This window comes from Petaurus breviceps, unplaced genomic scaffold, assembly GCF_028583685.1.
Source record: "Petaurus breviceps papuanus isolate PSGF00001 unplaced genomic scaffold, PetGlider_PUasm1.0 90881, whole genome shotgun sequence".
Lineage (NCBI taxonomy): Eukaryota > Metazoa > Chordata > Mammalia > Diprotodontia > Petauridae > Petaurus > Petaurus breviceps.
In genome coordinates, this window is record NW_027187369.1 from 17,775,648 (window position 1) to 17,785,297 (window position 9,650).

Genomic DNA, 9,650 nt, shown 5'->3' on the forward strand with positions numbered 1-9,650 from the left:
GCCTTGGACATCATTAGAGACTGACATTGATTGAATAACCAAAAAGTCACTTTCTTATTGGTCAAGAATGAAGCAGTTCACATACCTAACAAAGGGTAAGACTTAAGTAAATGCTTGCCAGAGTGACTTCACAGAGCCAAAGTCTACTGATAATATTTTATATATAACTATATATATATTTACATGTAACTACATTATATATACATATATATATATATTTATATATAACTATATTTTTGGTACCAAAGTTCATTATGGATAAAAGGATAAAACTGAACATATGAAGTGATATGAAAGCAACAGTGCTAATTATAAGAACTCAAACAATGAGAAAAATAGGTGAACCTAGAACCAAATCCTAAATATAGAAAAAATGCAAATATCTCCAATTTGGATTTACTTCTAGTACTTATGATATACAGTGTGTGTTATACTGCCAAATATATTTTTAAAAGGGATTCTATAATTCCAGCAAAGATACTTACTAACTAAACACAGAAAATTAAAAAAAAACAAACCTGTGTGAAAAGTAAGTAATATCATAGCATCAAAGAATCTCAGTGTTGAAAAAGACCTCAGAGACCATCTGGTCTGACCCATGCCTGTGCAAGGTTCCTCTTTATAATACGCAAAATTTGGTCAACTGGCTTCTGCTTAATGACCACCAAGGAGGGTCACACCTTCCTGAAGCAGTCTATACTACTTTAGGATAGAGATCATTCAAAATGAGAGCATCACTCAAGAGCTGGAAGGAACCTCAGAGACCATTTAATCCGATCTGCTTATTGTACACATGAGGAAAATGGAACTCAGGGCAGTTGTGACTTGCCTGAGGGCACACAAGTAGTAAGTTTCAAAGGCTAGACTGGAGCCCTGGTGGTCTGAGAGCTAGTCTTCTTTCCACCATACCTTCAATGATTCCTCCAAATACTGCTTTATAGAAGTAATGTGGAAAATTGCCACTTGCAAATTATCATAAAGCATCTTAAAAGGTGAGCCATTACATTCAATGTATTTCACAACTCAAACATACATGCCAACTATGCCTTCATTCAAGTAATTGTTAAACAGCACGAGGCTAAGGACACATCCCAGGAACATTCCACGAGAGACCTCCATCGAATCTGAGAGAGAATCATTAGTGACTATATACTTGGACTCTAGTCACTCAATCAGTTCCAAATCCACCTAAAATACTATTCCTAGCCCACATTTATCCATCCTGTCCACATGAATAGATTTTTTGAATGCTTTCGTAAAATCTACGCAATTTTAGAGGCACAGCATTTATGTGATCCACCAGACCAGTCTAGTAACCCTGTCAAAAAAGGAAATTGGGTTACTCTGGCAGATCCTATTTTTGAAGTCATGCCTGGTTCTATGTGATAACTGCTTCCTTTCCTAAATATTCACTGCCCTTCCCTTTCGTAATCTCTTCTAGACTTTTTCCAGTAACCATTGCCAAAACCATTGGCCTACAGCTTACAGATTCTACTCTCTTTCCTTTTGCTGAAAATGAGGACATTTTCTCTTTTCTAGTACTATGGCATCTTTCTCATTCCATGCGTTTAATGATTACATGGCAGATACATTTACAACTGAGCTTAGGTATTGTCTAAATGATCCCAGAACAACAGTATATCTAGAATCAGCCAGTCAGAAAAGCCAGATGTTTGAATGCATGTTTACTTTTCAATGGAAAATATTGGTATATGTTCAATGAGAATTTGAACAATTTGGAGTCCTGGTTTGTTTTCCCTCTGCACATATACCTACCTCACAGAGTTGTTGGGAAGAATGCACTTTGTACATCTTAGAAAGTACTAGAAATGAGAATTGTCATTGTTAGTATTACATATTTATAACCAAAATGTACTTCTTGCCACTTTGGTTGAGCCAGTTAACACCATCAAATCAGGTATGTATTCACACACAGCTCAAATGAATTGCTTCTTGGGGAGATAAACTAAGCTTTTCAGGATAATAAGGTACTATAGAGTCTAAGTTGTTCCAAAAACAAATATCCAGCTGAATACTGAAAAATTTAGTTAGACATATTTAATGTTTCTTAATTCTCCAATGCCTGGCAGTGAATAAAGTATTCACTATTTGACTGGATCTCTTAGGTTTCATATAAGTGTTTATCCATATCCTCAGTTTGGCATTGACAACAGTTTCGCAATAAAAAAAAATCTCATTATTATTATTTTCTTTTTTCATGGAGGCAATCAGGGTTAAGTGATTTGCCCAGGGTCACACAACTAGCAAGTATCTGAGGTCAGGTCTGAACTCAGGTCCTCCTGACTACAGGGCCAGTGCTTTTTCCACTGTGCCACCTAGCTAGTCCTTATTATTATTTTAGCAAAGGATAAAAATCATCTTAAGGGTAAAAATTGTTTCAGTTAAAAATAATCACCAGGAAGGAAACTTCCCCTGACACAATGCCTTCTTCCTTCCTGGTACATACTGCCTTCTGATGTTAAACTCTCAGAGACACTGCTTATTTCCCACTGAGCTCCCCAGGTTCCTCTTTCTTCCACCTGTGAGACTCAGAGCTTTCCCTACCACCATGCATTTTTCCACTTAACTTCCTCTCTTGGTTTTTCTAAGAGTTAAAAAAAAAGGAATTACTGTAGGAAAGGCTATTGCCTTTAGTGGATAGACTTAGGAAAACTCGGTATGCTTCAGACACACAGTAGGTGTTCAACAACAATCAAGTCATTTAACTTCTCAGTGTTCCAGACAATTCTTTGGTCAAGTCTATCAGATGGAGGGAGTTTCTACACCAGGGATTTCTTCATACCAATGAAACCACAGAAACATCTCCCCACCTTCCTCTAAAAACAAAACACAAAGGAACAGATCGTAGAATCATAGATTTAAAGTTAGAATTTGGAAGCTATTTAGACCAACCCTTCATATGACCCATAGATGAGTAAAACTGGGTCCCAAAAGATTAAAAGGCTTGTCCAAAGTCAGACACATAGTCCAGATTTATCCTCATGTTCCCTGAATCTAAATCCAACATTCTCTTCATTTCAATTCTTTAAATCAACAGTAGTCTAGAATCACTACTGCATTTACAATTGGAATACTGGGTACTCAAAAGTAACATCTTGCCTTTCAGCTTCATATCTGTAACCATAATTGTTTATTCCTTGGGTTCCATTCACATTGTTCTGTTGTGATTTATTGAAAGGGACTTCGTGGGTCTGCTGCCATCTAGTTTCTTTTTTTTTTTTAAAGCAATGGGGGTTAAGTAACTTGCTCAAGGTTACACGGCCAGTTATTTTTGGGTGTGGTGCTGAGTATCTGAGCCTGGATTTGATCCAGGTCATCCCGACACTGGAGCCGGTGCTCTTACTCACTGAGCCACCTGGACGCCCCTAAGCAATTGGGGTTAAGTAACTTGCTCAAGGTTACATGGCCAGGTGTTTCTGGGTGGGTGCTAAGTGTCTGAGCCCAGGATTCGATCTCCAGGTCTTCTCAACACTGGAGCCGGTGCTCTTAGTCTCTGTGCTACCTGGCCGCCCCTGCCATCTAGTTTCCTGGATTCTCTTTGCCATCATTTCATTTGGGAAGAGCAGGTCTTCAAACACTGCACCACGCATAGTAGTCCACTGATGGTTCCTGGGATGCCTTTGCCTCTTTTTGCACTAATTTTTTTTTTCTTATCAGGAAGAATTTTCCTCTGAGTAATAAAGACCACATGTTTGTGGCTTATTTTTTTCTCCAACTCCTACCCCAGCTGTTCTTGGACCTATAAACAATTTTGGCTATGGAAGCAGAATAAGAGAAGGGTGAAGGGAATAAATATAGATAGGTAGATAGCTAGCTGGATGGATGGATAGATACAGCACCTGTGTATGAGACATTGCATTAAACACTTTACAAATATTATTTTATTAGTCATATGAGATACCCTTTCTCATCCGTTTCCACACCACCAGAAGGGAGAGGACACACTCCTAGAGAGCCCTTGATGAGGGAAGACACCTGGGAGGCACAGTTCAAAGGTGATGGCATCGCTGCAGTTCTCTGCTGACCCTTTCAGGGCCTCTACTGTTCTCTGGGAAAGACCAAAAAAAAAAAAGATTCTACTACCACCACCTTCAATTTCTTCAGCTCTCTTGGCTTTCAAGTCACTTAATCTCTGGGAGTCTCAGTCTTTTTCTTCTATAAAATTGGGATAATACTTTTACTACCTACTTCACAGAGCTGTTGTGAAGAAAGTACTTGGTAGCCCAATTCTAGGAGAGCTGAGGAAATGTCAGTCTGCACCGCACCGCTGTTGGTCTTCACTATCTGAGTGCTGGACCTGAACATGGCAGAGCTGCATTGCAGCCCCCCAGAAAACTCCCTAGAGCTGCCTGATTTCTGGCAGTGAAAATTCAACCTCCCTGCAGGTCTATAGTGGGGTGGGGGTGGGGGAGAGGAAGGTAAACTCTCTTGAGAGTGGTATTATTATTATTATTTGGCTTTTTGGAGGCAGTTGGGGTTAAGTGACTTGCCCAAAGTCATGCATGCTAGTAATTGTGTCAAGTGTCTGGGGCCGGATTTGAACTCAGGTTCTCCTGACTCCAAGGCCGCTGCTCTATTCACTGTGCCACCTAGCCTCCCCAAGAGTGGTATTTTTTTTGAGGGGGTGGTCTCCACAATTCAGGGAGGGTCCACCTACCTCAGTACCTGCCTAGGAGTAGAGAGAGGCCTAGAGACAGGCCACATAGCACAGCTTCTGGAAGTCTAGGGGAGCGAAGCAAAGATGAGGAGAGGGGACAAAAGGGGAGGAGAATTGAACCTGGGAAGCTTTAATAGGTAACCCTGTTTTTCAAAGATAGATAAATAAGGCTCAGCCCAATTTATAAGAGAGGCCAGCACCTTTACTAGCAGTATGTGGAATTTGGCTTTTGAGCATGCTCTGTTTTGCCCAGCATGATGCGAGTGGTATTCCTACCACGTGCTTCGGGTGCCATCCTCTGATTGGCTGCCTGGTGAGCCTCTCTCTCCCCCGTCCTCATCTCCTCACCAAGCTGCTAACTGGGTGTGGTTTCAAGAAATGGGCCCGGGGGTGTTTGTTTTCTACATTTCGTCTCTTGGCCCCAATTTCTAGTGGTAGAGGTGAGCCTCCTGAGCCAGGGGTTTCCAACCAATGGCGACTTTGGAGCCAGTTTTGTGGGCAGAGTGATGCAGTCGCCAGCCTAACATAGGAACCGGCCCAACAGAAGAAGCCTGAGAAGTCAGGGTGCCGGAGGCTCAGGCCCTGTGGTGGCCTATGAACTTGGAACTGAGTCCAGCTCCTGAGAAAAGGACTGCTAAGCTATGCACTTAATTCCTCTTTCCTCCCCAATGACTCCCTTTTTGCAAAAGGGGCAAGAGGATTAAGTGTCCCACGTGATGGGGTGAATAAATGTGTGTACTTGGAATTATACCTTTTTAACTAAGTATTTCCTTTGTAAAAAAAAAAAAGCTCCACTGTTACATATACAAAACATTTTGCAACCTTTCAAAGCACTTTATGAAATGCATGTCTTATGTAGATACGTCCATAAGGAACCAGATGCAGATTCCCAATTTCTCTATCCTGCTGTTTGGGAAATGAACATAAGGGCTCTTCTAGAAATTTTCTAAATGCAACTCTATGAGCACTCCAATATGTGGGCCCCCAGAAAAGTACTCTTTATTTCCAAGCAATATGTGGGGTGGTGGTCAACACTTACTCAAAACCAGAGATCAAGAATTCCCACTGATGTTTACATTTTTCCAGCTAACCAGAGGACACATTTATTCAAAATCACAGCAAATAAAGTGACAGAAGACCCACATTTGGGGTACACTTCCACCTCAGTTACCACACCAGAAGAGGGGAAAGGGCACACTCCCAGAGAAAGATTGCCCAGTGTGTTTATACTTGGCATTCATTGTTCACTAGGGGACACATCTGAAAGGCACTTCAGTGGTTCAAAGAGGCAGATATTCATTGATGATGTCACTGTTCTCTGTTGTGCTGGTTTTTGCAGGTCCTCTACTGTCCCTCCAATGCTCTCAGTATGGCTTGAATTCTCTTAAAAAAGTCTCTGACCCTGTTAAATATCCCCATTTTCTTTCCCTACTTCACAGTCTGAACAAAATTGTTCAAATAACCCACTCTAAGAATTAAAGTACAAAGGGGATAGATAAAATGAAATACTTGAAATACTACAATAATGCAAATATCAATGATTTTATCCATATGACCTTTCTGTTAGTAGATGACCTTCAGGATATACTGTGACAAGCAGAAATACTATGATCAGCTTGGAGATTCCCATATGGGTACTTGAGTTCTTTCCAAATTGGCAGGTCCCAACTGGGGCTTGCATCCCACTAGCATAGCTAGAACTTTCTAGAGAGAACCCAGTATGATATCCTTGCCATGAGGTGGCCTTGGATGCAGGACTTTAGTAGAGGGGAAGTATAATCTTAGGATTTAGCATTAGATAGGATCTTGGAAGACTCCTCATTTTACGGAAGAGAAAGCTGAAATAGCAGTGAAGTACTTGCCCATGGTCACAGAGGTAATAAGTGGCAAAGCTGAGCTTCAGAACCAGGTCTTATTGCAAATGTAGGATTCTCTCTATTATGCCACACTGCCTCATGATGGCCATCTTCAAATAATTGAATAATTGTCATGTGGAAGAGACTCATTTGTTTGGAGCCAGGAACAATGGGAGGAAGCTTCAAAAGTGGAAATGTGATTTCAATTAGGGATAAAGTAGATTCTGGACCTGTGATTTAATTGGTAAAAGAAACTCCCAGATAAGGGGCCTTCTCCCAGTGGTACTTGTGGCCTTAGAGCAATGGTTCTCAACCTTTTTGGTTTCAAGACCCCCTTTAACTATTAAAAATGTTGAGGACCCCACAAAGAGCTTTTATTTATATGTTTTATGTCTATCAATATGTGGACTACTAGAAATTAAAGCATCTTAGTATTATTATGAATATAGTTTTGACCTCGTGAAGGCCTTTTCCTTGCAGAAAGGGGTCCCCAGACCACACTTTGAGAACTACTGTCTGAGGAAAATGCCTAAAACTCTGAAAGGTACAGAAAATTCCTTATTTCTACCACTGTGTGTCAGAGCAGGGGACTCAGACCCAAGTCTTCCTGATCCTGAGGCCAACCTTCTATACCTTATACCATAGTGCCTTTCAAAAGTGTAAAGGGTTGCTTCAGAAAGCAATGACTTGTCATCAGCCATCTTCTGTGTGACCAATTGTACCAGAGTGTTGTAGGAGAAGGAATTCTTGTTCTGGTAAGTGTTGGATTAGATGGGCTCTGAGGTCCCCTCCAACACTGAGCATCTAGGATGCTTTGATAATTTCTATGCCAATACAGTAAGGCAAAGGCTAGAAATACAGCCTGACTGCAGCATGGTGACTCTTGGAAAAAAATATTTGCAGTCTGGGCCTACGTTTCTGGGTTTAATAAAGTTAATGTAGCAAACCACAAAAGTTTCTTAGGTATTGTGGGACAGTGTAGAGCCTGTTGAATTTGGAGTCAGGAAAAGTGGATTTGAATCCTGCCTTTGATACTCACTAGCTTGTTGACTTTAGGCAAATCACAACTTGCTGGTTTACTCAAATGGAAAATGGGTATAACAGTACCTGCTGGGGTGGAGCCAAGATGGTGGAGTAAAAGCAGGAACTTTCTTCAGTTCCTGCTCCAACCACCTCCAATACTGGTAAAAAAAAAAAAAGACTCTAAACAAATTTTACAGCTACAGAACCCACAGAATGACAGAGAGAAACAAATCTCCCACTGAAGGCAGCCTGGAATGCCAAAAAGAAGAGTCTATCACACCAAACTGGGAGCCAAGCACAGTCCCACATGTGCCCAGACCTGGGGTAGCCCCAACCAGCTGCCCAGACTGGCCAGAGCTGACATCAGGAGAGTGAATCACTGGTAGCTATAGCAGTTTCCAGACTTCTCAACCCATAAATGCCAAAAAGAGAACAAAAGGTCAGTGGGGAACTCTGTTGGAACTGGGTGACAGAAGAGCATGGTCTGGCCCCTGCCCTCAGGGAAAGAGGTGACAGAGGTGAGGTGGCTGCAGCTGCTTCCGCGTAGCTGATTCTAGAGCTCCTGGCAGATCTTAGGGGGACCGAGCAATTATTCAGAGGGTACTCACTCTTGCTTTGACCTGCTTGGATCTGGGTCAGACTCTTGGGTCGTGGCCCTGGGGTGAGGAGTGCCAGTGTGCCAAAGCTTGTGGGGGCTGTAGAGAGGGTGCCCTCCTTAAACTGTGGCAACTGTGAAAATGCGAGAAATTTGGGACATAGCTATCTCCACTCTGGAAGCAGGAGTTCAACCATGGCAAAGAACTCAAAAGTTAAGTAATTGACTGGCAAGATGAACTAGCAGAGGAAGCACAATCAGACCATAGGATCCTCTCTGGGGGAAAAAAAATGGATCAAAACATGGAACCAGAAGAAGAAAACGAAGTAAAAACTCTTACATCAAAAGCTTCCAAGAAAAATATGAACTGGTTACAGGCCAAGTAGCAGCTCAAGAAGGATTTTGAAAATCAAGTAAGAGAAGTGGATGACAAATTGGGAAGAGAAATGAAAATGATGCAAGAAATTCAAGAACAGCAAGTCAGCAGCCTGCTAAAGGTGACCCAGAAAAATACTGAAGAAAATAACACCTTAAAAAATAGACTAATTCAAATTGCAAAAGCAGCCCTGAAAGCCAATGAGGAGAAGAATGCCTTAAAAAGCCAAACTGGCCAGATGGTAAAGGAATTTCAAAAGCTCACTGAAGAAAATAACTCCTTCAAAATTAGATTGGAGCAAATGGAAGCTAATGACTTTATGAGAAATCAAGATACTATAAAACAGATACAAACAAATGAAAAAATAGAAGGCAATGTGAAATATCTCATTGGAAAAACCACTGACCTGGAAAACAGATCCAGGAGAGAGAATTTAAAAATTGTTGGACTACCTGAAAGCCATGATAAAAAAAAACCTAGAAATCATCCTTCAAGAAATTCTCAAGGAAAATTGCCCTGATATTTTAGAACCAGAGGGCAAAATAGACATTGAAAGAATTCACTGATCACCTCTTAAAAAAGATCTCCAAAAGAAAACTCCTAGGAATATTATAGCCAAATTCCAGAGTTCCCAGGTCAAGGAGAAAATATTTCAAGCTGTCAGGAAGAAACAATTTGAATATTTTGGAAACACAATCAGGATAACACAAGATCTAGCAGCATCTACTTTAAGGGATCGAAGGGCTTGGAATATGATATTCTCGAGGTCAAAGGAGCTAGGATTAAAACCAAGAATCACCTACCCAGAAAAACTGAGTATAATGTTTCAGGGGAAAATATGGTCATTCAGTGAAATAGAGGACTTTCAAGCATTCTTGATGAAAAAATCCAGAGTTGAACAGAAAATTTGACTTTCAAATAAAAGAAGCAAGAGAAGCATGAGAAGGTAAACAGGAAAAAGAAATCATAAGGAACTTATTAAAGTTGAACTATTTACATTCCTACATGGAAAAACAATAATTAACTCATGAGACTTTTTCTCAGTATGAGGATAGTTGAAGGGAATACACACAAACACACACATACACACATACATATATATGTATAGGAGGGTATATGTGT